The sequence below is a fragment of the Anas platyrhynchos genome, chromosome 5, assembly GCF_047663525.1.
Source record: "Anas platyrhynchos isolate ZD024472 breed Pekin duck chromosome 5, IASCAAS_PekinDuck_T2T, whole genome shotgun sequence".
NCBI lineage: Eukaryota > Metazoa > Chordata > Aves > Anseriformes > Anatidae > Anas > Anas platyrhynchos.
Window position 1 is genome coordinate 23,297,266 of NC_092591.1, and position 26,750 is coordinate 23,324,015.

At 52.7% G+C, this 26,750-nt stretch overlaps 1 long non-coding RNA gene across 8 annotated transcripts; it reads left to right on the forward strand.

Annotated features, from left to right (window-relative positions):
- The first annotated feature begins 1,430 nt into the window (after nt 1-1,430).
- Nucleotides 1,431-26,123, forward strand: LOC110351701 (uncharacterized). Of its 8 annotated transcripts, none has more exons than XR_011809586.1 (3): nt 1,431-2,972; nt 3,479-5,679; nt 6,419-26,123. It is a non-coding gene; the product is annotated as an uncharacterized lncRNA (long non-coding RNA). The 8 variants fall into 8 exon arrangements; XR_011809587.1 differs by lacking the exon at nt 1,431-2,972 and having other exon boundaries at nt 2,983-5,679; nt 6,419-17,335; nt 18,031-26,123; XR_011809589.1 differs by lacking the exon at nt 1,431-2,972 and having other exon boundaries at nt 2,983-4,685; nt 4,804-5,679.
- Nucleotides 26,124-26,750: the final 627 nt, after the last annotated feature.

The window sequence follows — 26,750 nt, forward strand, 5'->3', positions numbered from 1 at the left end:
CCTAACAAGGAGAGAAGCAATATTCATGTGTGAATTGCAACTGCTATCAAGAAGGAAAAACTACTGGCTGTTCAACATTAAATCCTGTCACAGGAGCCTGAATACCCCGATCTGTACAAACAGAGACACTCTGGTAGTGTGGAAATCGGTCATCAGGAGTGAGAGGTAGGCAGAGCCCAGCCTGGTGGATTTCTTTAATTGAAGAGCAGTCTGGAGAAGCTTTTCTCAGGCGGGATTTCTGAAGCGTCAGGCCACTTAGGAGCCCCATCGGTTTGATTTTTAGCAGGCAAAGGAAAGGTAAGGGGCAGTGGACAAAGGTGGCAAATAAGCTTGAAGAGAATTGTAATTCTGCAGTTAATTAAAGTTAACCATAGCTACGGGGCATTTGTTGTAGGGAGGTTTTTGGAGCCATGTGACCTTTTCTTTTACTCTGGCTCATTAGGCAGCCAGTCTGGGCATATTAGCCAGCGTCTCTTTGAACCCACTCCATAGGTTTTTCACTTTCCGCAGACGTCCCCAGCTGACAAACAGGCTGGAACCGTGTTTCGAGGCGGGGGAAAGGGGAGAGCCGCCAGGCCAGGCTCACGTGCAGCCATTCGGCCGGTGCCTGCATTTCACGGCAGCGCTCCCCTCCCCCAGCTTTGCCAGTTATTTAAGGTAAAGCCCAGTGTTTGCCTGAATAAACGTGAATTTATTTGTCCAGGTGGCCATTTGTTGAGCTCTCACTGCTTCTTGTAAAGGGGAAGTCTTTAAATGGTTTATTTTCCCAAAGTTTTTTTTTTTTCCTTTTTTTTTTTTTTTTCCAGTGAGATTATTCTTGACGTTTCTTTTAATAGCCTCGCAGCCTTATTTTCTAAGAAATGGGCTAGAACATGTGTGTCACTGGATGTTTGTTTTTTAAGCGTTGGCAGCTCTGCGCCAGTTGGAGATGGAAGTGTTTGTGCAGCGAGGAGATGTTATGTCCATTTGGGGGAAATACTACACAGCTCCATCAGGAGCCTCCTTCCCTACAAATCCTGTTATCTTTCCTATTTGCTTAGCAATGTTGTGCACATAAGCACGCTCTTCCTCTTCCCTCCCCCCCTCCTCCTTCAGCATTTGAGCTCCAAACTAGTCAGGGCTAACATTGTTTTGAAACTGCAATCTCTTCGCATCGGCTGCCTGCCAGCAGAGCTTTGCGAAGCTGCAGTAGTCACTGGAAAAAGGGCTGGCTTTGCTGCCTTACGTGTCTTGCGAGCTGAGTTTTTCTTCCCCTCAAGGGAAAGGGCTTTGTCTCCTCCGAGCTCTCAGGTTCCCAGCTTACTATGCAGTAGTTGCTTTGCAGCTTCCCTCTCCTCCCGTTCTTGCCATTTTCTTTTCTTTCTCTCTTTCTTTCTTTCTTTTTTTTTTTTTTGTTTTGTGGTATGCGGCCATTCTCCATTCATAGTCGGGTGGTTTGTGTTGTGCGTTAGCAGCCTCTTTCTCTGCCAAAGTGACACATCCTGTAGATTTGCAGCAGAGTACTGAACTGTCACTGTAATGCTGACTCTTGTAAGGCTATTCTTGAAGCAGAACAGCTTCCCCCTTGGCGTTCAGCCACCAGAATCCATTACAGCATGCATTTTCTACCAAAAACACAGCTCTGTACCTACATCGCTGCCCTTTCAGTCCTCCCCTGGAAGACGCAGAGGGCACGGCTACACCCTCCCCGTGCAGAAACAGGCACCGCGTGAAACTGCTGGGTTTATTTTCCTAGCATCTCGAAAGCGTGTCCTGAGCTTTTGTTCTTTCGCTCCCTGCCTTAAAACCCGTAACACAGCCTGGGAACGGCACTGCCTCCGCTGATGGGCTGATAGGGAAGGCGCTGTGTGCCGGCGGAGCGGGGCCCGTTTTGGCTTTGCCACCATCCCCAGCTCCTTCCAGCCACGCGGGGAACCGGCGAGGGAGAAGGAGCAGCAGCCAGACGAGCAAACGAGGCCGGGGAGGATGCTTGCACCGGTCTGGCCGGCCAGTACGGCCCCCCAACTGGTTAAACTGGCCGGGCTGCTGGGGCTGGGTGGGTTCGGCGTGGCACAGCCCCGCTGCCCGGGCGCTGCGGGCCCTGCGCTGGTGGCGGTGCCGCTGCGTGCGCACGCCCCGCGCACATGGCCCTGCCTGCTGATGGCCGCATTCCCCTGCTGACAGGCGGCCGGCCTGCCCGATGCGCCCTTGTAGGGCTGTTTGGAGGAGGTGGGAGCAGGGCTGGAGGTGAGGAAGGTCAAGCTTCTTAGGTTTCAGCTGATTTGGCATCCGCTCGCAGCCCTTCCCCCTGGAGCCCGCCCGGCCATATGCGCTGTGCTGCTGCTTTTATGACCCTTTGCAAAGCAATCCCAGAGCTGTGAGCTGCTGCTGGCCACGGAGAACAGCTTACTTTCAGGAAAACAACCCCTTCCCACACCGGGCGGCCCTACGGCAAGAAGGCTGTGGTTTCCCCCTTCCCCAAACCACAAAACCGATCCTAGGGAGCTGCCGCTGCTCTCGGGGCACACATTGGGCATAGCGGGGCAAGCACTGCCTCTAAGCTGGCTTTACTGGGGGAAACCCTTTTTTTTTTTATTATTTTTGCCAACGTAAAGGCCCGTTGCTTTGTTGGGTGCCCTGGGAGTGAGGGCTGAGGCTGACAGTGCCGGGCCTGAGCCGAGCCGTGCCGTGCCGTGCGCTCCCCGCCCGCCTGGCTGCCTGGGTGCTGGGGCTGGGAACGGGGACACGAAACATGTCTGTGCAGCTTCAAGGAGCCGAGCAGAATTCCCCACTGTCATCATCCTCCTCCCCTCCCTCGCTGCGGGCTGCCAGAGGGGAGGGCTGCTCACAGCGCTGCCATTGTTCAAGTAACCTACAAATGGATTTGCATGGAGGCAGGTTGGGAGGGGCGGAGGGGTGGGATTTATTAGCAGCGGCTGAATTCGTCGGGATTACTACTAGGCTGAGAGCTTCTCAATGGGCATGATCCCTGGGTGAGCGGTGGGGCGGAGGGAGGGCCAGGAAAGCTCCTGAGCTGCCCATGGGTGACGGGGCGGCCGAGCAGGGGAGGCAGGCAGGGCGCAGCCGGCTGCTTCACCTCGGCTTCAACCGCAGCCCTGTATGCCGAGCACGCAGCTCCTGGCAGCGCCGCTCATACCAGAGCCTTGACTCAGGGTTATCTGCATGCTGGGTAACGAGCGGCGTCACCAGAGGAATGTGCAGAGAAAGCAGCCATGCTGCTGCTGCAAGCCTCCGCTCGCTCCTCGGGCTGGCCGCGGCCGCCTGCTTCTGCCTCCTGGCCACTGATGAGTGGCACGAGGTGGGGGCTTCGCCCCGGGGCCAGCCCCGAGCCCACGTCGAAGCCACAATGATGTTTTGCCCTTCTGTGAGTAAGTGCTTGGTGCTGAGAGCCGGACAGGGCTCTGCTAGCCGTAACAGGGCTGCAGCAAGGAGAGGTGATGCCACTCTCCCCAGCGCTCTGTGTTTGTCCCTCTCCCAGCCGGGCAAGCTGCAGCATTTCAGCCAAATCACCTGTCAGAGCGAGGGCGATGGCGGCCTCTGGTTCCTGCCCCAGCTGCCGCTCTCCTTTCCCCTGGGATAACAGGGCCTGGCACTGACAACTGCGCACAGCTGAACCCCAAGGCGCCTGTGCGACACGGGTGTCCAGGAGCAGCTCCCAGCGCCACGCCACGTGCCCGCAGCCTCCGTCCTTCCCCCAGACAGCTCCGAGGCTGCAGCCGGTCCTGCTGATGCAACCCCGCGAGGGCCGGGGTGAAGGAGAGTGCAGAGCTGTGTGTCAGAGGTAGGAGCTCCCCTTTGGCGATGATGGAAAGCACGGCGCGCTCGAATCAAAGGCAGGACGGGGGCTGCTTTGAATCGCTGTGTTCCAGAGCTATCTGAGGCAATCTCCCTCTTCCCTGCACGCAGCGAGGGAAAAGATCAGAGCGCAGCCCAGGTTTTCATGTGAACATGTCCAGGCTGGCACGCAGCTGGGGTAAGGACAAGGTGCTTCTGTAGGGCTGATTCGTGTCAGAGCTGGGGGCAGAACTAGGGAGGGAGTGGGAAGCCTGAATATCTGGTCTGCTGCTGGAAAATACAGGCCACTGGGTAAGATGGGGCAGGCTCGTTTGATCTAGCTTGATATGCTTGTGCCTAGAACTCTCTTTCCCAGTGTCTGCCGCTTATTCCTGTAAAAGGCAAAAAAAGAAGGTACAAAACATACAGGATTAAAACAAGTGAATGCTCTCACCTTCCTGCAGGAGTAAATTTCTGAGCATTTCTTATTACTCGCTCAGCGTTGCTGATATGCCTGACTCTGTGCTACATGTAAAGATAATCCCTCCATGAAGAACTCAGACTGCAGTGATAAGAGAGGCCAGTTGGTGCATCTCTTTTCTCCCACCTCCTTTGGTGCAAGATTATTCCCTGTATCTTATCAAAAGGAAGCAGCCTTTCAAGAGCTGTACCTTGGTAAGTGTCCATACTCAATTTTGGCAAGCATTTATTGTGGCTGCGAGTGGTTGCTCTCCCCTCCTCCCCCCTTTGCAGTCAGCTCTTCTCCCGCCCGTGGCTGTGCTCGCTCAGCTGTGCTCATTGCATCACTTGTGCTGGAGGGGAGGCAGCAAGAGAGAACCGCCAGGGACAGCAGCGCTCCCTGATCCACGGCCATCTCCTCACAGTGCCCTGACCAGGACCTGCAGCCTAAGGTAGCTCCATTACTCAGCATCCTCCATAGGGTGCCTGGTGCCTTGTGTGACAGTTAAGTGCCAGGAAATGGCACGGAAATGCTCGTGCTCTCGTGTACCTGCCTGTTCCTCACGCTAGAAGAAACGCCAGCGTTCCCTGAGAACTGCAGTGCCCGTGCAGAGGACAAAGAGCAGCTCCTTCTGGCTTTTTGCATGATTAGCTGCAGCTCTCCGCCTCGGTCTTCCTTGTGCCGATGGTTTGATTTGTACAGCAATGCGCTGTGCATATTTTGCAAGTTACAGCTTGAAACTTCCTCCTCGCAGCAGGCTCTGTCATTTGAAGGAACCCCACCCTGCTCTCCCTTGAAGATGTGCAATCCCAGCCCGTGTCGGAGCATGCCTGGGGAGGCAGGTGCAGCCTGGCTGGATCCTCCACACTGCCTACAAATAAACACTACTTAAACAAATTGGACTAATAACATTCAGGACTCAAGTAACAAGCAGGGCAGTTTCTGCTCTGTAGTCTTTATTCCGTGCTTCTCCCATCCCCTCTCCCTCTGCTTTATAATCTAGAATTTGTGCCACGATCACAGCGCAGGGCAATTAATTACAGCACAACTTCATGGCACTGGGTAACAATCACAGTAGATAGCATGTAGCACCTTTGTTGAAAGCAACAACACCAGATTAAAGTTGCTTTTTTAAAAAAAAGCACATTTCCTTCCTGCCGTTGCAAATAAGGAGTTACATGAAATTAAGTATTTATTTTCTAATATTTTAAGGGGGAAAAAATCTTTCAGCACACAGCCTGCAAATACACTTGTGTAGCTGTCAGGTCTTTCCTCTAGCCCTGAACAGATGACAAATGCTTAAAAGCAGTAAGAGTTCTTCAGCCTAGACCCAAACAACAGGAGCAGAGCTGGGCTGTTCCTCCAGCAAAGCAAGCCCTTTGTGCTCAGCTCGGTCCGGCGCTGTGGGAACTACGGTGTCATCTGCTCCACGGTTTCCTCCTCAGGTGAGCTCTTTGCAGGATCACCCAATTTTGGTGCTTTCCAGCATCGTATTATTTGCTGCAAGCATTTAAGGATCAGTCGCCAGCAGCACACACGCAGTTACCCTCAGGGTCTCGTCCAGATGAGTTCTGCAGTTGGGTGGGACCCATCCCATGGCCAGACGGGCTTCTCCGTGATGTTCTTTTCGAGACTGTCAGGTCTGCAGGCTGAGCCACCAGCTTTCCTTCATGCTTAAGGATGGCTGGGCCTGGGTAGCTATTTCTGCTAAGCTTCTTAAGCCTTTCTGGCTGTTGTTCCCTAAGGAAGCCCGGCGATGTAGCCACCAGACTTCTCCTGATTTTTTGTTTGAGCAACGGTGGAGTTCCCATACAATTTGAGGCCATTTGGTCTCAATTCAAGCTTTTACCCCTCATTCTCCACTCGAGACTTTCTCTGGCTGCCTGGTCCAGAAAGCCTGTTCGTGTTGCACGGAGACCTCCACCTGTGGCTCAAGTGGCACGTGGCAGAGATTCGCTCCGGCGAGCAATCCCTTCATGTGCACACGGTTGCGTGCCAGCCGCGTATTACTAGAATTTCCCTGCTCTCAGGAGGACCTTCTGTAAGCTGATGCAGGACTAAAATATTCTTCTAAAGCTTGTTGGCAAGCTGCAAGTCTTCCTTGCTTTTTTGTAGCAGAATGCTCCAGTCTGTCACATGAATTCATTCCCTCCACCTCTGTTTCCTCCATCACTTCACTTGCAGAGGAGTGCCCGGAATGGCAATCAGTTCCAGCGCTGTAGCAGACCCTGCAGACGTCACTCCGAGGCTACGCTTCTCGCCTCTGAACACATGGCTGGTGATGTTCCCGGGCTGTGTGCTTGCTGTAAACGAGCACGCTCCCCGCCGTGCAGCTCGGCCCAGATGCAGTGACTGCGCCTCTGGAGCCAGGCTCAGCGTGGGCAGGAGAAGAGCCAAGGAGCTCGGCGCTCCGTGCTGCGTCGCCCCTCTCGCTGGGGAGCTGCTCTGCAGCTCCTCAGTGTTAACCCAGCAGCACTCGGCACCCAGAGATGCAGATGGATGTTGGAGGGTGATTTTCAGCTCCGTCGGCGTGGGGCTGAGCCTGCCCAAAGTGCCCTGTACAGCCCAGCAGCACTCCCCAGCCCGCGGGTCAGCAAGCGCTGCAGGAATCTCTCCTGCTGAGGTGCGAGCTGCAGTTCCTGTTGCTTTTGTTGACTCTGCAGGAGGAGTGCCTGCCCTGCTGCTGTGTTTTTTCAGCATCAGACAGACGGCATGTCTGTCTTTCCTCCTCACAGCAGAAGAATCCATGGAGATGTATCTAACCATTGGCTTTGCCGCTATCTTTTATGTAGCTGCTCCAGTTTTCTCTCAGTCCGTTTGCCTGTCAACGTGCTTCATGCTTCACAGGCTTCTGGTTTACTTTCCCCAAGGATTATTCTGTCTCAGCATCCCAAATCCGTTCAGACAGCAGTTTGTCCTCCTTTGAGCACCAGGCTAGAGGGGCAGAAGCCAGAGGGGCCTGTTTGCTCCAGCAAGACAAAGCGTACAAGCTCACCTATTTCACTTGCTGCCACTGCTAAGTCCTTCCTGTAATTCCCCTGCCTCCTTCCCTGCTGGGACCGATAATCTCACCTGGCTGCCTTGCTCCACATCTCCTTAAAGAGGTCCTTAAAGAGGCAGGTCACGAGTACCACTTTGTTTACAAATACCTCAAGGCAGACTTGTGTATGGCGTAAACACAGGATCTCCTACCAAAGCACCTTTTTCCTGTTTGGGAATTTGTGAGGGTAAACGAGGTATGTGCGAAGAGCGAACTGCAAGGCCCCGAGTCCTCTCTAAATCTCACTGTTTATTTGGAAGTGCGATAGATGTTGGGATCAGAGTGGAGTACACGTTACCTGTGTACGTGTTACAGAGGAGCCACTGTCATTTTTCACCTTCATAGTTTGAAATATACATCACCGACAGAGGTCCTTATATCCTTGGCCTGCGTGGTGCTCCAGTGCCCCTTAGGAATACTTGAGCGTACCAAGGCGGTGTGACTGGCCCTGGTATTTATTTCCTTAATAAAAGTGAAATTGCTGACTGTGGGAGGGGGGTGGCTTCTGGCAGGAAAGAGCAAGAAATGGAAAGGTGCCTCGGTGGGGACATGCGTCAAGGTGTTCCAGAGTCAGCCTGAAACAGAGGCTGGGGGAAGAACAAGTGCCAGAGGCAAAGACAAGAAAGGAAAACTCAGCGAGCTCTGTCCTTCAGCAGGCAGGTTTCTGTTTTTAAATGCCAGGGAGATGCTCAGAAACTGTTGTGACGGGGGGCATTTATAAACCCGGACAGATAAATAAGAGTCAGATGGTCGCAGCAGAACTTTACAGAGCAGCAAAGCACCGCGAGTGCCGTCCGTGAGATAGCTGGCAGCAGGTCGTGTGCTGAAGAGTCCCTCGTAACCAGTCCATCCGTGAGTAAGAAATAATGAGAGCTCCTGAAGTGAGAGGCAGCAGATAATCAAAGGCAACGCTGTCACTAGGTGACGGCCCTTAAATGTTGAGCTTGCAAATATCTCAATGGTGGTAATTGTTATTTCCTCATCAGCCAAAGATGTGCAACAGAGCTTTTAGAAGACAAAGACGTGGTCTTCCCCCAGATGCTTGCAATTTAAATATTAAGGGAGAAAGAACAGAAAGGGATGTTGAAAAGTTGGAAAGCACTGTTTGAGCAGGAAAAAAAAATCAAAATAGTAGGACTTGGCACACTGGGTGGTGATAGGTGAAGGAGCCAGGTTCTAGCAGGTGAAATTTAGGGCACAAGCACTTGCTCACATTTTGCGTAGCTGAAATTAAATATACCAAAATATCTGGGGGAAGACCTGGCTGTCACTGGGTAACTTGCTGGAAGCTCAACAACCTCAGGATGTGTAATGAGTGGAAGCTCCGTGTTGAGCCATGGTACGGAGCTGTGTAACACCGTGAGAGCAACCAAAGGTTTGCCCTCCTCTGGAAGAGCATGGCTGACCCCATCTTAAAAATGGTGATGAACCATTTCTGGGTGACCCCATCTTAAAAACGGTAACAAAGCGTTTCAAGAGGTTTGGAGATGAGCCCGTGAGAACAGTTGGAGACATGCAAAACGTCTCTGCGCCCCAGCAGCAGTGCAGTGACTGTTTATTTATTCCACAGCTAAAGCGCCTCAGTGTGCACAAGGCTTCGCAGACAAATCGGACAGGTCTGTGCCTGAGGAGCCTGCCTTCCCAGCAAGACAGGGCACAGCCAAGGGAGGCCGAGCAAAGGCAGTGCGCCAGTGCCCGTGCAGGGCAGCAGAGGCAGCGATGGGTAGGTCAGGGTCAGGGGTGGCACCGGAGCCCTCCCAGGGTGTGCACTCACCTTCCAGGAAGCCAGGCCCCCTGCGGTGCTGGCGTGCCGAGGGAGAGCTTCTGGTTTCATTCTCTCTGAGGTGTGACGTGTCTACTTACGGCTAGGCTCCTGCGGGAAATATCCTGCAGACTCCACAGCCTGGGTTTCCACCGGCTTCTTTTCCGACGCGTGCAGCTGGCTTTACGAGCAAACTGCGTGTTTGGATGCACGGCAAAGCAGCTGGGGTGCACACACAGCAGCAACAAAAACCTCAGCAAGGGTTTGAATGCAAAAGCAAATTCGGGGGGCATCCGTGCTGTGTTGCCTCAACACGCATACACTCAACGTGTAGTTGTGCAAATGGATTTTAAGATGAACTCTAACCATAAAAAAGGTGGAATTGTACATTTCATTGTAAAATTCAGGACTGGTTACCAAACGTGGCACAAACCCGGTGTCATTTGGTATAATTAGCTCGTCATCAGCAGACCTAGGGATGTTCATCAACTGGGCTCGTCATTTGGGGCCGTGGAAAACTTGGTAAATCCTATTCCAGTTGCTGATAATTTCAGAACAGAAGAAAATAATATTAATAGAATATGTTTTTGTTGCATATTACTTGCTCGGTTCTCGCATTATGTATGCAAATCGGGTAATTTTGTACCTAATTGCCTGATTTGCATGCATAAATGTAGGTTGCACATGTGCAAATGATTTTATTCAAATTTAGTATATGCCTAATGTGTAGAGCGGCTGAAAACTCGACTCTGTGTATGGTTTGAATCACTCCTCATTTTCACTCAAGGAAAAAGCAAAATTTATCGCTGGTTTTGGAGGTCAGATGAAATGCAGATGAGCTTCTGTGGGTGGTTTCGCAGGGGCAGGAACCCTGGGGCTGTGCACTTGTCCCGAGAAATTAGCAGTGGTGTGAATGCCCAGGGAGATCCGTCCCTGAGAGGGATCCTGGTGCTTTAAAAGCCAGCAGAAAATCGCAGGAAAATGTGACACTCGCCAAGTGGAAAAAGACAGAATCACTCGGAGAGAAATGGAGGTTTCGAAGTCGAAGGTGGTTCAGCAGACAATGAAACCTAAGAAGAGGAGTGTAAAAATACCTCCCTAAAATCCGAGCGCATTAAAAATTCCTTCAGATGATTTCCTGGCTAGGGAAGGAAGGGGACTGACAGGTCTTGTGAATGAAGTTATCTAACCTCAGCAGAAGGAGACGGTGGGCAAGGGATGTGAAAGCCCCGTTTGTTCTGCCGTGTCATGTGCTTCACCTCCAGGGGAGGAAGACCTGGGGGATGACTGGAGGAGGAACAGCTCGGGCTGCTTGCTGCTGGGTCCCTGGGAGTTCCCGGCGCGGGGATGAGCGGCGATGCGCTGTCACCGGCGGTTTTGTAACCGTGTGGAAGGGCAGGAAGCGTCCGGGGGGAAGTGAGCTGAAATCTCCCAACAGCATTTTTCTCTGCGGTGTCAGCTGCAGCCTAATAAACAACGCGAGGCTGTTTTCTCCCTATTACTCAGAACTCCTCTGCAAGCTTTATTTGCATACGCACGGGTGACAAATCCCACTAAAATAAGCAGGGAGCAAAATTAGCAGCGATTTGGAGGCAGATCTGGACACACAGTACCAAATTCTCCTTTAGGCATGAAGCACAAGGGGGTCACATAGGTGCGATGGACGCCCCTGCTGCCCTCCCTCTGTGCTGGCAAGACCTGTGCAGTAAGTGCACTGGGTGGAAGGCAGGATTTGGCACAAAATCCCTTTGTGTCCACCCGAGGCCGGGTCTGTCACAGCTCTGCGGACACGGCTACGGTGTCAGATCACCTCTGAGCAGCGTAGCCTCGCTAGTAAGGAGCCCTAGCACGGATGTGTTTGGAATGGCAAACCTGTGCTTGTCTTGGAACAGGTTCTTTCCCTTCAGCCAGGGAGGCAAGCTGCAGGGAATGGTACTTTCCATAGGAGGACAGAGCTGCAGCTGGAGGAGGGGAGGGGAGGGGGCTGCGTGGCACCACGCGTGGATGGAGCCCCTGCTCCGCGTGGGGAGCGTGGCACAGCCTCAGCTCCTTCTCTCCACACCCCGGAGCCCACCCTGCTACTGCAAAAGCTTCACTGTGCGAGCCCTGCCTGCATCTGCAGCGCTTTACCAGGTTACCTGCCCTAGAGCACTGCTCCCTGATGCAGATTTGACTTTGAGCTGCTTTTTTTTTTTTTTTTCCTCTCCCAGGAGAACAAAACAGTTTTGATGTAAATGAGACTCAAGCTCACCTTCTTTTTCCTACTGTTCTATCACCGAGAGAGATAATACGACTTGACTAACACCGCGTCTTGCCTCTTTGTTTGTGTGCTACCTTCATCAGAGCAGCACACGCAGAGCTCTGTACAAAATAAATAAACCAAAACCCTGGGCTCTATTCCCAACTCGCTATCTGAGTGTTTAGCTAAAGCACAACTTCTGCTCTATTGGAGGGATGCTCTGTTATTTGACTCAATACTGTTATTTCTTCTTATTTTTATTTCATCATCGAGTAAAAAGACACTTCCCATTTTCCAATTTTTCAGTAGGAGTGAAAAACACTGCCTGATGGTTGTGGAGATTGAAGGTTTCTTGTTTTTCTCAGAATGTGTATAGCTTGGGTAGTATTAACTTCCTACTCTCTGCAGCTTCCCGTTCCTCCCCAGTTCAGCGCTCGGGATTGATTCCACTCCCGATCTCTTCGCCCAGCCTTTTACCCAGGGTGTTTTCTGCAATTTGGGCAATTACTGCCTGCTGCAATGGAGGCTGGTGTGGTGGGCGGCACTTCTGGGAAAATGAACTGAAACTACAAGCCCATCTTGCAGCGCAGAGCATGCAGAACAGGCAGCGTGCTTCAGCGGCTGTCGGCCCAGACAATTCAGATCTGGGGCTGGGGAGAGAGTCAGCCTAACACATACATGGTGAGCAGCACCATCGCTCATCCCAAAGCAAAAACCCCATGAAGGGGAGGACGCCGTAACCACACCATGGCCAAGCTGGCACCAGCATCCCAGCCTCTTGGCATTGTCGCTGCGGAGGTCACTGCAGTTCCTTGCCTCAGACCTTACATTGTTCCACCCTGCATTTGTGCAGAGGGCACAGCTTGCTCCTGGTCGCCTTTTTTTCCTCTTTTTGTAATCCCTGGTTGACGACTGGAGGGTCTGACATTTCTGCGCGACCGATAAGAGAAAGGCTTGCCAAAGAGCGAATTCTTTCTGGAGCACATCCCTCCCCTTGGGTTAAATATAGGTTGCAGCATCCCCGTGTAATGAAAAGATCAGAAAGCATTTACGCGCTGGTGTAGTTTATGCCTTGTAATAATTGAGTAAAAATTCACCATTGTGAAAATCATACCTGCAAAGACACGCTTAGTCACTCTCTGGCTAATGAGTCTGTATTTTCAGTCAGCCTCTCCCTTACTGTATTCGGTCCGTGCACTGAAATACTTCCCATATAAACCAAATCCTTCAGCCTTTGTGTTTTATTGCCTTGTGATTTGCTGTTGGCCGCAGCACCCTGGTTTATTATCTTACCATGTGCACTGCGGTACTCGCAGTGGTGTCGTGCTGCAGGATTGCACAGCGTGCCGGACCGGGGATGTCCAATCCTTTTGATTATAAAAAATGAAAGCTAATCTGGAGAGGTTTTACCACTGTGTAAAACTAGATCAGTATTGTATTGCTGTCACCACAGACGCACAATTTAGAACACATTTACAGTTGCCATAAACTCTTTGCTTTGTAACCTGAAATCATCCGTAATGCCGGGCTGAAAATCGGTAGGTTCAGCAAGGGGCTGAAAGCCGAGCCGCCCAGCAAACCCTGTGAAACATTCAGCCCTTCTAATTGCAAGGCAATCTCCATATCTTTTCTCCATACGCACATGTATGCACATGCATGCCAATCCTGCATATACATTGGCGAGCTCACACGTTCGCAAGCTCGCGCACACATTCGCAGGCTCTCGCACCCGGGGAACGTGCTCTGCAATAGAGATGGGACGCGGGGTATTTTTGAAGGCAGAACAAGATGACTGTAAATCGACACTTCCACCCACTAATGAAAAAAAGCCAAGAAAACCTCAGCAGAGAATGAGTTTTATAATTAATGCTGAACAATTTTCATTGACAAAGCAAAAAGAAGCAAGTGGATGGCTGATTTAAATGTTGAATGATTAATGCACGGCGAGGCGGCTGAGGAAAAAGACAAATTCAGGAGCAGCTATGGAAATTTATGTATGAGGGAGTCAGCACCATATTCTGATCTCAGTTACACAGTTGTAAATCTGTTATCTTAATGGAAGTATTCAGCTTTGCCATTTGCATACCATAAGTGAAAATAGAATTTAACCCAGAATGTGTTTGCAGCCGTGTGTTTGCGGCACTGAAAGGGAAGAGCTGTGTATGTTTGCGTGCGATAAACTGCAAATGCAGGAGACTTTTTGTATCTCGCAGGGAGAAACGGAGAGCCAGAATGCATGTGTGAGTGTGTACGTGCGTGCCAGCTGTGGGGCTGTCTGACAGGGAGTGGGAGGGTGAGAACGTGTTTGTTCCTAGACTCCCTGGTCGAGTGAAAATGGCTCCTGGAAATGCCGCTTCAGATTAGAGAGTGACGGCTGGAGAGGTGGAGATTTCATTACCTTCCTCTTTGTGCGATGCTTTGGACTTGGTAATGTAAAAGCAGAGCTATAAATAATCCAGTCACAGCTGTGGTGTCCTCGAGATTTATAGTGCCCGCTAATGCCAGAATCTTTGGGGTGTTTCACTACGTGCGGCAAAATGAGGAATAATCGCCCCCCGAACAGCACGGACCCCACCTGGCATTTCTCACGTGCCAGGCAAGGAGAAATTCTCCATCCCCCCAGGCAGCCGCGTTTGTTCCTACGTTTGTGTGCGGTGCCCATCGCCACGCACCCATCCCCATCGTGCTGCCTCTCCCCTTTGCCTCGAGGGCTGAGGCTGAGCCCCACCGCCCTCCGTGCCCGTGCCGGAGAGGAGGGTGCGGAGGTCACAAGCAGCAGGCTGCCGTGCGCAGGCTTTTGAGAAGCAGGCACGGTATTTTTAGCTGCTCCAGATTCTCTCATGGCTGGGAGATGATGCTGAGGAGTTTATTGCCGTAAGGATGTGCCTGGAATACCAGGCAGCCTCAGAAATGCACTGTGCCGCAGAGCCCTGACTCAGTGCCGCGCCGTGACTTTCCTGTGTTGCTTCCACGTTAGAAAGGGAGAAAAAATGGTTCCTTGTGCTCCCGGCGCTGGAGGGACGCTGCTGTGATTGACTGAGGAGCCCCGTTGTGGGGAAGGACAGCGGCTGGAGCTCTGGCCAAACAGAGGCCTGACCAGTGAAGCTGCCCTTGGATTTCTTCTCAAATATTGCTCTACATTTCTGTCCAAACAGCAGGGCTCAACACGTGCTGCTTCCTTAGTGTGTTTCCCAAGCACACCCGCAGTGCCCCTCCAAGGAGCATTCCCACAGCGATGCACACCCAGCGCTCCCAAACCTGCAGGGCCGTGCCACGGGGTGGTTCTTCGAGTGGTCTTTCGGGGCAGGTGAGGGGCGAGAGCCCACTGAGCGTGGCCAGGAGGAGGTGGGCAGCCAGCACCTGAAGCGAGAGGGGTGGGAGCTGCCTCGGGGCACTGCCTGCAGTGAGTCCCGCAGGAAATGAAGTGGAATTTGGGGTTCTTCTGCCCACGGTGCAGGTGCACCCACAGGCTGGTCTCTACCCAAAACCCCGCTTGTGTTGTGCGAACCAGTATAACTGCAAAGTCAGTTCCTCTGTGTAGAAGTTGTGGATGCTTTCCTGACCATTTAAATCCCACAGAAGGCAGCTTGCCCCTTCTGAGGCAAGTGAAACAACAGCAGTGCTGGCTGAGGAGAGGAGATCCGTATCCTAAGATTATTTGGGGACGAGCGCGAGGCAGATCGCAGGGACCCGGTAGGACACAGACAGGCTGCTGGAGAGGCACTGAAGTCTCCGTGTGTCCTCCCGGCCTTTGGCTCTATCAGACTCCTCAAGGAATGGGCTTTCCTCCATCACTGCCTAGGGGAGGCTGTAATAAAGAGGCTGAACCCCGGCAGCTCCTGCCCGAGTCCGAGGGCGCAGCGAGGCTCCCTGCTGCCCCCTTGTTGCTGCAAGTGACAGTGGAAGCACCGCGGGCTCCTGCTTCCTCCCTGGGCTGTGAGCTTGACTGATGTCCTCGCATTTGGGGGAAAGTCGTAGACCTCGCACAGGAATGTCTGCCTCATTGCTGTGGTATCCGGAATAATAAATAGAGCAATTACAGCTGCAATGCCGAGCATTTGCCTGGGCTGCTGCGTCCTGGGAAGCGCGCATGTGAACCGGGGGCAAGTTCTGGGGAGGGAGGTGTGCAGGCAGAGGCAGGAGCTGCTTTGGACTTTTAATTCTTGCACAATACAGATGAGCTTTCAGACGTACGTACACGCTCGCCCTGCACAAGCTCACTTTCCTTGCATGCTTAGGTCACCGCAGCTCCAAAAACACCCTGCTCTTAGCAATGCTCGAGAAGAAGGCTGCAACAGCAGCAGTATTTCCTTTCCAAAGTGGCCCTGCGTAACACACACAGCACGGAGCAGCCCCGTGTGGGTACAGGATATGCCACATTTCAGTTTTGTGTTACTCATTCTAAGCTTTCCTTGGGTCAGCAGCGCTCAGAAAGCTGCTGCCATCCATATCGCGGGGAGGAAACCCATTTGGAGTTATGCGAGTGGATCGCAGCTCAGTTCCTGCTTGGTCTGTTGGTTGGTTTCTCTTCTGAAAAAAATAATCAAATCAGATTTTAAATTCCTCCTCGTTTGCAAAGGCCGGCAGCTATGAATGGGATACGGAGAATGAACTCTCCTCTGTCCAGCCATGAATGGTAGCCAGGTCAGGACTGAGCCGCATTGGCAGGAGGCAGCGATGTGGGAAGCGTGCCCTGCCATTATCTATTCTGGAGACGAGCAGCAGATTTAATTCTCTGAGGATCTCAAGCCTATAATAACATCTCAATGGGAATACAAAGTCCTGACCCAGAAGGCAGTGGCGTGTTCTCCTCGCCCTCCCTAGTCGTGACTGCGAGCGCGGCTGCGCACCCAGGGAGCTGGGCAGCACCCTGCTGGTGGAGGACACCCACCCGTGTCCTGCTCAGCCCCCGGGCAGCACGGCACACACTGGAAACCAGAAGGAAAAGGCTGAGCGCCTCGTGTAATCTGCAGGAAGAAATACACATTTGCATGTCTGCGTTAAGCAAGAAGCCCTTGCTGCTGGAACAGCGGTGTGCGTGCTTTCTCCCTCTTCCTGCTGCTCCCTGGGCCCACGGCCACAGGCGAGCACAGAAAACCCGCAATTCTCCCTGAGCTGGCATCGCTGGGTGACCTCATGCACCTTCTTGTCACCTCAGCAGCTCCAGCTTCGGTGTTCCTCCTTAGATTTCATTATGAAAATATGTAACATGGGAAGAAAGGAAAGCGCACCGTGGCCCGCGAGGCCTCTCCTGCTGCTCCCCACAGCCACGTTGGTGTCCTCCCGACGTGGTGAGGACACCGAGGGTGCGAGGGTGAGCTCAGGGCACTCCTGCCTCTTGGAAACATGAGGAAAGGCTCACAAGGTGACAAAACCCACCCGTGGTGGCCTTCCGCATCTGAGGATGTTTAGAAGGATCTTGGCGAGGTGATTCACTTACAGTAATAATCTTGATTTCTCACAAGCCAGGGCTTTTAGAGGACCGTGGGATGCTTTCTGTCTCATTTTTGGTTTGGTTCTGCTTTGTTTTTTTAATTCTACAAATCCCTTTTTAACCGCACATGCACAAGGTCGTCACTGGAAAAGCTGCGGGGGTCCCCTGCACCTTTTAGCGCTGATGCTGCATGTGCCTATTTTTTTGTGTATTTATAAAGGAAACTGAAATCTAAGCTTTCATCCGAAGGGCGCTTTCCTCACAGCAGTGAGGCAGGGCAGTGCTCAAGCCCCCCAAAACAAAACACCAGCCACACGCTGCCTCCTCCACGCCAGCTCCCGACCTCGCCGCTGAGCGCCTGAGCCGAGCCGAGTGCCCCGGCCTCCATCTCGCTGCCTGCGGGATGCAGCCTCACCCCCGGCCCTCCATCCTGCAGCAGCCAGCCCCCTGCCTGCAGCCCCCCCAGGGACGCTGACATCTCGTCTTTTACACCCTCTTCTCCCCGAAAAGCCAGGAGGGGGATTTCAACAGCACCAGAGGGGCTGGAGCCGGGGAGCTGTGGCGGCTGCCTGAGGAATGCTCCGGTGGGGAAGTGGGGTTTCTCCTGGCCCTATTGCCAGGCCAAGGTGGGCAGCACCATCTCGCTGTGCCTGTGCGAAGCCAAGCGCCCTGGTACCATGCATCCTCTGGCTTTTCTTCCCCGACTCTCCTGCGAAGGGAAAAAGGCAGCGAGAGCCGCAGCGGGGGCTGCTTGGGGCCGCTGGGGCTCAGCCCCTGCACAAAATGGGGCTGGGAGGGATGGTGGAGGAGGGGCTGCGGAGCGTGCTGCTGACCTGCTGAATTATGACTTTAATGCAGTCGCTTTAATAACTTGCTGGAGCTCCAACCACCAGATGCAATTTATGGCGAAGCAGGCGCCCAAGCATTTTTCTTTCTATGAAGACTAAGCAGATCTCTGATTACCGCCCCCTCCCCCCAGCCCATTACCTTCCCCCGCTTGCTCTGCTAATGGAAAAATGTTATGTGTCTGTGTGCTTTTTCCCCAAGCCCTGTTTTCAGGAAATGGTGGAGAATGAGAAACTAACACACGCGCGCGCACGCGTTTGAAGGAAAGATGGCTTTTATTCTCCCTCCTTCAACCACACAAAATTCCTCCCGCTAGCACAATAGCTGCTTCTCTTCCTAAAACCCTACAACCTCAGCCAGAAGCAAGGCAAAATCCATGATTTATTTGCAGGGAAAAAGAAAGGCATTCCCTCCCCCCCCCCTTCCATCTGACCAAAATCATCTGAAGTCTGACTGTTTTCCCTGCACAATGCAGAGCCCGCTGCCACTCGGAAGTCTCCCTCCTCCAACAAAGGCTCGAACACAACCTCGGAGCAAACCGACAAAAAAGCCGAACCTGGGACTGATGGATGGACGAGCTGAATTGAAGTTTTAATTTTTTATTTGATGCTTGTATACAACAGCGATGGCTGCATTAAAAAAGCAATCTATAGATAGGCAGACTGATACCCCGCCAGTGCTCCTATTTTAAAGACCCATTCATTTTGCATCTGAAGGATGAATTCTGCCTCCCACTCTCCTCCTCTCGCTCCTTTTCTGCGATTTGCGTGATCGTTTGCTACATATATTATGAATTACTGTTTATCTTAGTCCGGGGCTTCAAAGCGATTTCCCAAATAAATTTCACCGGATCAATAAACGCAGATTCTGTTTTCTTTTCTAAATTGAGGGAAGGGGAAATAATAAGAAAAAGTAAATGTTTTCTTTTTAGCCAGATGGAACAAAAATCTGAGTTAAACAGCTGTGCCATTTCTGAGTTCTGGTGGTTCGCACAGAAGCCCTGTGATTCAACTGTTTTGTATCTTATTTTTGCTTTCCCTTTCCAAAAAAGTGCACATTTGGAGCCCTGAAAAATGGCGTGCGCTGCTCTGAAGCCATTGAAAGGGTGCCCATACAAGGCGTCACAGATTCCTCCTTTGTGACTGTTAAATATTTATCAGCAAGGCAAATTCCTCCTGGGTTACAGCAAGTACAGTTTGCAGTGACCTGCCTTTGTACTTTCAAAACTAAGCAGCAGACTCCTGCAAAATGTTCAGCATCGCGTTCAGCTGGTGTTGTCCTCCCAAGCTGTGAGATAGCTAGATTAATAGGGAGCAACACTGCGGATTTCTCAGTGAAGTAGCAGCATATGGGAGCATTCAGGATGCAGAAAGACGGATGTAGCTGGACATTTCCATGTGAATTCGGCCCTACGTGTTTGTCTTGCTCTGTTTACAGCGAACTGTCCTCAGCCCGTAGCAGGATCACGTTTCTGGCCTCAGGACATCGAGATGCACCTGCATGCAGGCACTCAGCCGGGCAGGTAGTTCTTTTAGGTGTGATAAATTGTCTTTGAGCAACTGGATTTATCTCTGCTGACTACAGAGGGAGCCGGGGCCAGATTCCTGACTTTCAGAGGGTTAGAGTTAGGTGAAATGAATCCTCGCTCAAGCATTCAACCACAGCTCCTTGGCTTGTGCCGTTAGCTTCCTGAATTCCCAGATGATCTCCCCACACCGTTTAGCCGGGCCTGGAACTGCTTATTTGCCTTATTTTCTCAGCAGCGACGGGGTGAGCCGCAGCGAGTGCAGCGCAGCCCTGGGCAGCTCAGCATTGCGCGGGGCCACGCGGATGCGCTGCCTGGGTTTGCACCCGACGCCGTGAACCTGCTTAAAGCACCCTGCTCTAGTCATGACCACTAAAAAAATACAATTTGAGTGTTTCAGGACAAAAATCCTCGCAGCAACCATACGGACAGGCCACGGGGAGAGAGGCTGCAGGCCCTGGGTGGCTGCAGGCCCTGAGCAACGTGGCCACGGGCTGGGGACCTGGCGTGGAATGGGGACAGCGGGGGGACACAGGTATGCTTCGCCCTAGGATGGCTCAATCCGAAGGCTCCTCTGATCCCGCAGTGTTTTTCTGTTTTGAGCCGGTCCTTTGATTAAAAACGCCTTGCTTCCAGCTCGCCTTGCCTTTTAAATGGCTCTGCAAAGCCCTCTCGCGGTTCCCAGCTCACATCAGAAGCGGGAGCTGGAAGTGTTTCACTGCAGAATAAACATATGGGCTGTAAATCCTGTGATTCAGAAGATTCGCCTGCAATATTCCTCTCTGCTGTTGCCATAGGTAACCGGGCTCTGCAAAACACCATTTACCCTGGAATGCAGGGAGACATGGAGCTCAGCAAGGGCACTCTGCTTAACCCTTTCCTACCAAAAAACCCATCTGCTGATTCCAAACCGCGCTGTTCCTCGCTCTCAGGCTCCTAGATTTGCACACAAATAAACCCCCGGCCATATAAATGAAGGCAGGCTGCCCAAAGCTTCTCATGAGCCCCAGGCACGTGCACACGCACCCCGTGGGAGCAGTGGGTTTCCCCTCGTGCCCCCAGAGCTGGGACATGGCACACACGGCAGGGTGCTGGTGTAGCGGCTGCTGACTCAGTGGGGCTGTGGGCTCCCTGCCCTCTGCCCTGAGCTCCAGGGAATGGGTTAAAATCCTCTGCTGGAAGCGGATAAAGGAAGGAACAGAGTCCGGCTGGCCTGCTCGGGACTCCAAAACTAAGGTTCGTGGAGCAGTATTTGTCAAATTACTTCTTGTTAATAAGACAGGAGCTTACAGAGGAAGGCTTTTGATTTCCCAGCCACCACAGAGCCTTTTTTAATTCCGTAGCTGACAGGGGATGCTTAAGGTTTACAGGGATTTGCCACATAATGGAGACCCATCAAGCCATACACTGAATGTAAGCCTGACGCTGCTGCTTCCTGTGCCCCTATTTTGCAGCCAAGGCTCTCTTAACACCTCCTAATGGCCTGTCCTCTGCTCCGGCACCTGAGGCTCCCCACCATCAGTAGTTACCTCCATGGGCTGCCCCCGTGCAGGGTGTGCAGGGTGGCCGTGGAGCCGTGCTTCAGCCAGAGGCCGTGCAGGCTGGTGCTTCGTGCTCCAAGCAGCCTTTCTCTGCTCCCAGCTTGAGTTCTTCCTATGTTACGGACCCAGGCACCCTCAGAGAAGATATCTGGATGTACCTGTGTTATTTAATGGAACCACAGCCGTGCTCGATGCACATGTAACACCCCTGGAAATACCCTTGCAAGCACCTGACCCGTACAGCTGTGTCACCAGCGCGGGTGGTGCACAGCGCCCCGGATTCATCCATTAGCTACAGCCGTATAAATGCCACTCTCCGACAAATTAAACAGACGGGACCAGAGTTCAGGATGAGCTCAATTTGCATTTGCTGCAGCTTAGGAAAACAGCAGGAATTGGCTCCCAATTTGCTTTTGTGTTCCTCCGATTCTCACCTGAGGGCTGAGGCGGACCCCAGCAGAACTGAAGGAGCCCAGGGGCTGTACCGCACCTGAGCAGCGTCTGGTGCTGCTGTCCTGTTTTCAGGATGTCTTATAAAGGGAAATCTTTCTTATAAATCTCATATTTCTTCCTTCTTCTTTAGGATTTCTTGTAAAAATCCCAAAGATGCTGTATTTCAAACCACCGTTGTCTTCCTCTTCATCCTCCCCTCTGCAGTTTAATGCACACACACACATACACACCACCAAATTATCAATTCCTTTATAACATATAGGATTGCCTTGGGGTCCCCTACAGAGAGAGGAAATGCCGAGTTCCTGCCCCAAAGGGTTAACCACCGAGCTAGTTACTGTTACAGCAAAGGTCAGATGGGAATGCAGGAAAGTCAGGAAATGTGGATAAGGCTGAAATTACATTCATAAAAGGTCTTGCAGTGGTTGGGAATCGCAGCCCATGCATGGACAAGCCTGCATTGAGGCCGCTGTAATCCCCGAGTGAAACAGGGGGGAGTGAAGGAGAGGTCAGTGCTCTTTGTGGGATTCTCTGGCATTACTGGGGCAAGGCGAGTTAGTCCCTCTCTGTTATTTGAACAGTGAACAAGTATTTTTTTAGGACCTTTTATAAGATGCCAGAGTAAAAAGGAATAGGCAAGAGAAAATGACCCCAGACCATTAGGGGATTGCTGACTGTGGAAAAGTGCAAATACAGCTTCAAATTGTTTTCCTGCAGAACCCTTTTTTTTTTTTTTTTTGTGGCTTGTTTCCATGCCACCACGGAGAAGAATGGCGAAGGAGAGGGCTGATGTACACGCCAGAGAGGCTTTTAAAGATTCCCAAGAGCTGCTGAATGGGTGCTGCCTGCTCCAGCCCTCCCGGTTGCTGTTCCCCCTCTCTGCCTTGTGCAGAGAAACCGTCACCGAGCCCCAAAGCCACGGAGCGATGCGTGGAAGCACAGCGACATTTACACCTGCCCTGACCTTTCCAGGTTTGTAGGGGGTGGCAGGTGAAGGCTGCCTGGTGCTCTGCCCCCTGCTCCCCTGGCAGCAGCCAGGGGCGGGCGCGCTGGGCAGGCAGGGCTTGGAGCCCTCCTTTCCTCAAGGCTCCCCAGCTGCCTTGAGACAAGGGTGTTTAAATGTCAGGCTTTAGGCAGTGCCTACATTTACTCCGGTTTGAGCGTCTGTAGCAGGAGGTCCGTGTCCTTGCACACTCCCAGCTGTGGATTTGCATGAGAAATGCCAAGGCTTTCTTCGGGGGCTTGTGTTTTTCCACGGTGGAGGTGGCACGCTCCCCCCATGGTTAACGTTCTCCCGCCAGAGCCGCTGCGATTTATTCCTTTTGGAAAGGAAATATGGGAGCCCGGGCAGGCCCCAAGCGATTTGCTTTGAAGGCTGCGTTGGCCGGGGCTGCGGGAGGGGTGACAAAGGGGACATTGTGGGGACGGGCTCGCCCGCAGCCGAGGCAGGGAGGGGTTACTGCTCGCAGCTTTCCGCCCCAGCTCCAGGGCCAGACCCGGCGAAACGGAGCCGTGCTCTCAGCCTCACGCTGCCTCCATCCCCAGCACTCCCATCGGCCACGGCAAGGCCAGCCCTGCTCCCATTTCCTGACCCTTTCGGCTTAAAACACATGGAGTTAAATCAAATAGACGCCCGGCACCACAAATAGACCGACGGGAACCCGGCTGCAGCTTTTGCCACCCAGCACACGGGCCCTGTGTCAGCGCTGTGACCGAGGGACGCGTGGGCAGAGCCAAAAGCCTTTGTGCACCGCCGGCCGGCCAGCAGCGGGGCCCGAGCAGCGAGGCTGGGGGAAGGGGAGCTGGAACAGAGCGTGCACATGAGGCCGAGGGGGTGATTTCAGCCTTTTAGCTGCACACAAAACTTGCTGAGGTTTCAGCGCCGTGGGAGAAGTTCCCACAGCGGGGCTGGGGACGGTGCCGGGAGGATGGGCTGGTAGCAGGAGCACCCTCGGAGGAGGATTTGGCTGCTGCCCTTATTCATGGTGCTGGCAGGGGGCCCGCAGCACGCACATGTGTGTGTCCTGGAGGTTTTTTTTCACCCCTGTGTGCACTGCCTGAGACTGTCCACCCACACGGATCTGTCTCCGTATTTATCTGTCAGCCTGGGCCCGCATTGCTCAGTCTTTTTCCCTTTTAAGTGCACGGGTTGCATTTCTTTCTGTGCCCAGATGGATTTTCCTTTACTATACACCGAGGGGAAAGGCAACGTGAGGGTAGCAGACATTGCATTTATGTCTTGCTCGAAAAGGGGCTCCACAATTTAGAAATATAAATGAAGAAGAAAATGAGAATACTTCTTCTTCCTCCCTTTTGTCTGCAGTCTTCCCCTGTCTTCTCTCCTAGTCTTTTCCCTGCCTCTTCCTCCATCAGACTGTAAATTCTTGCTCAAATAAAAATGTTTCAAACGTGATCTCTCCTGCCCGTACGTGGATTCAGGCTCCTTTTCACAGACTGCTTCCTGGGCCCTCTTCTCATCCCTTTCTTATTTCTCTTAGCTCACAGTGGACCTCGACACTGCAGATGTAGAGCTGTGGGCTGTTTGGTTCCGTGTCTCCCCCCTTCATTGGGCCCCTGCCTGTAGTGCTCAAAGCCTTGGAGAGCACAACCCAGGGAAGCAGAACAAAAAGAAGCCCCCCGAAATCTGTAGTTCCCCAGCGGCTCCCGAGGGTCTCGGAGGAGGGTTCAGCCAGGAAAATCCTAATCGGGCGCCTGGAGAGGTGAGGCCAAATGGTTAATGTAGGATAAAAACTGCAAACCTCTTAATTCTCTTAGTGTTTGGCTTAACCTTGCCTTGACTCTGAAGAGATGGCGGTAAGTAAGGATGAGCTTGTATTAGAAACAGGATTCGCTCTGCCCAGCCCTCGCTGTGCCAGTTCCAGCATCTGCAGTACGGACCTCTGCTGCCAAGCTGCTGCTTTGGAGCCCCCTCGCTTCCCAATTCATATAATCAAGGCCCAGACCCCGGCATCCTTCCCCAAATTTTCTTTTCTTTTTCCATTTTATTCTCATCTGTGTGCTGAGATGACTCTGCCTGCTCCGCGACGCAGCCGCTCAGCCCCTGTGAGGCAGGGGACACCGAAAAGCAGCAGGGAGAAGCGGAGCCAGCCCGCGGCGAGGCCCCCGTGTGTGTCACCCTGGCACAAAAAGGAAGCTGCCTCCCGTGGCGGCCACTTCGCGGGAGGCAAGCAGGCAAGCTGAAGTGGTAACGTGCATAATGTCTGCCACCCAGGTATCTCAGAGCGTATCACAGGCTGTAATTAAGTCATTAACCAGAAGAGCTTCAAAGGGGTCTGTCTGTGCAGACAGAGGATCTACACGCAGGAAACCTGCGGTCCTTTTCCACCTTGGTACCTGATCTGCCCCTGGTATCTCTGCCTTAAACCAGTTGTTCCATGCTGTTCTTTAATTTCCCCAGCAGCAGCACCAGGGGTTAATAACACTGAAGTGCCTCTCAGCGGGTTGTTTTGGAGGAAATGGGGACTTTATTGAAGGAGGCTCTTTTGGTAGGAACTCGCCTGCCTGCCTGAGGATCTTCAGGAGCAGAGGGGAGGAAGTGTGTGCGGGGAGATCAGCACTGGGCTCCTCAGAGCCATAAAGCCTGAGGGTCTGTAAGCAGCTGGGGAAACACAATGGTAAGGACAAGAGCCCTGCAAAGCTTCTGTGGACACTAAACCAGGCTGCTGGACCTAGGAAGCGTGTTAGGTGGGTGGTCTGGGGCATGCATCACGCTGATGATCTGTTCTTGGTGCTTAATGAATCTGCTCTTGTCCTGACTTCATGCAAAAAGGTGATGAAGTAGATGAGAGCAGAGTCTGCCCCGTCTCTTGCAGTGAACACCTGACAAGGCACCAGAAAGGTGGAGAATGTGTCCCAGGTTCCGCTGCTCTGGCTAGGAGCGTTATTTGGGTGAGGAGCTTTCCTTTTTCCAAAAGAAACCAAGCGGGTTCCCGGTGCTTATGGCCACACATGGACCTAACGTGGCTCCCTCGTGAAAAAGTGCCCAGCAGCCGGGCTGGGAGAGGGGCAGAGGCAGAGGGGAAGCTGCAAGTCACATCCTCCTGACTGCCTTCCCCTTGCGGTGCAGGGGTCACGCTGCCCGCTGGAGCCCTTTGGGGAGCATCGTGACCGTCTCAAGCAAGTGCAAGTTGTCATTTATGGCTAAGACAAAACAAGGGTGGCAGCAGGAGCAGGGCTGCTGAGGTGTCCGGTGTGCTTCAGCGCCGGGCAGGAGTGCTGCTGCTTAGCAGACGGATTTATTAAGATTATTGGTAAGTGTTATTTGGAGGTGACTGAAATCGCTGGGTGAACTCCAGCGGATTAGCTTTCCAAAGATAGCAAAAGCAAAAAAAAAAAAAAAGCAACCCCAAACAAACAAGCCAGCAGCACCAGTGGTGTTTCTTGAATAAAGTCTCTGCACAGGATTAGCTTGCAAGCGTTTGCTCGGGTTTTGTGGCTGGAGATAGGGGGGAGGGGGAGGAGGAACCATCTTAGCGTGTAATTCCCCGAGCACAAGCAAAGCTGCAGCACGGCGCCTGGCCCAGCTCGTGGAGGAGGTGCCGGGTGGGCAGAGGAGGAATCACCTCGTCCTGGATCACAGCCGGTTTCGGGAGCCCAGCATGCAGCAACCGTGCTGCAAAAATAACCCGTGCGAGGAAGCTCTGCCCCTGTCCCTGCAGAAAGGCCACTGACCCGAGATGGAGCGGCAGCCTGGGGGAAAAAGAGCAGCGCTGGAAACGCGCAGCTCCTGTCCTCCAGCAAGAAGGTCCACCAGATGGGAAGACAAGAAGAGGGGAAGGCAAAATCTGCAGGAAGAAGTCGCCCAAAATCTGGAGGAAAGAGCTGTAGGGACCAACGCAGCCCATGTTTGAGTGTTGTTTTCCTGCTCAGGTACTGTTCCTGGAGGAGTTCCTCCCAAACGCTGCTGGGCTGTGGCACAGAACAGAGGGGGCCCCGTGGGAGCTCCACGCTGGCCCTCGGCCTTCCCCAGGGCTGCACAGCCACAGGAAGGGTCACCCAGAGGAGAAGAGGCTTGTGCTGCTCTCCGGTGATTCACCAGGGCCCCTTTGGGAAGTGGCAGGAGAGGCTGAGGGACTGTCTGGGCAAGCCAAGGTAACGAGAGTGGGTAAGATGAGGAGAAGGGGACCACGAAAGCCTGTGCCCTTGCAGTTTCCAGTGAAATCGCTTGTTTTCTTTGATGGGAATCTGCTTTCTTACCTCCTAAATCCACGTTCCTTTTCTGAAGGACAGAAAGTTTCCTTATGCAGAGCTGGGCTCTCATTCCTCAGCCAGGGGAAGGGCACAAGGCACTAAACTCTTTGGGGATAAGCTGTCACACGTAGCAGAAGGATCAGGGGAATCCTGCAGCTCACACAAGTGCAAGAGAAGGGGTGGGAAGCCAGTGGTGCAGGCTGATGCCGAGCGGACAGGTCTGGCTGGTAACCCGTGGGCTTAATCCCGTGCAGAGACTGAAGGATATGTCAGCAGGAACTGAAATAGAAGCTAAGTGGGAGGTACAGAGCCCTGGATCCGGAGGAGCTTTTACAGGAGATGTCTTTGGTGCTAAAATTTGTATCACTAAAATTCTTGATTCCCACAAAAAAAAGAAAGTACAGGAATATTGGACTAAGGAGAGCAAAACAGAAAAAAAAAAAAATGAAGAAAAAAGAAAGGGAG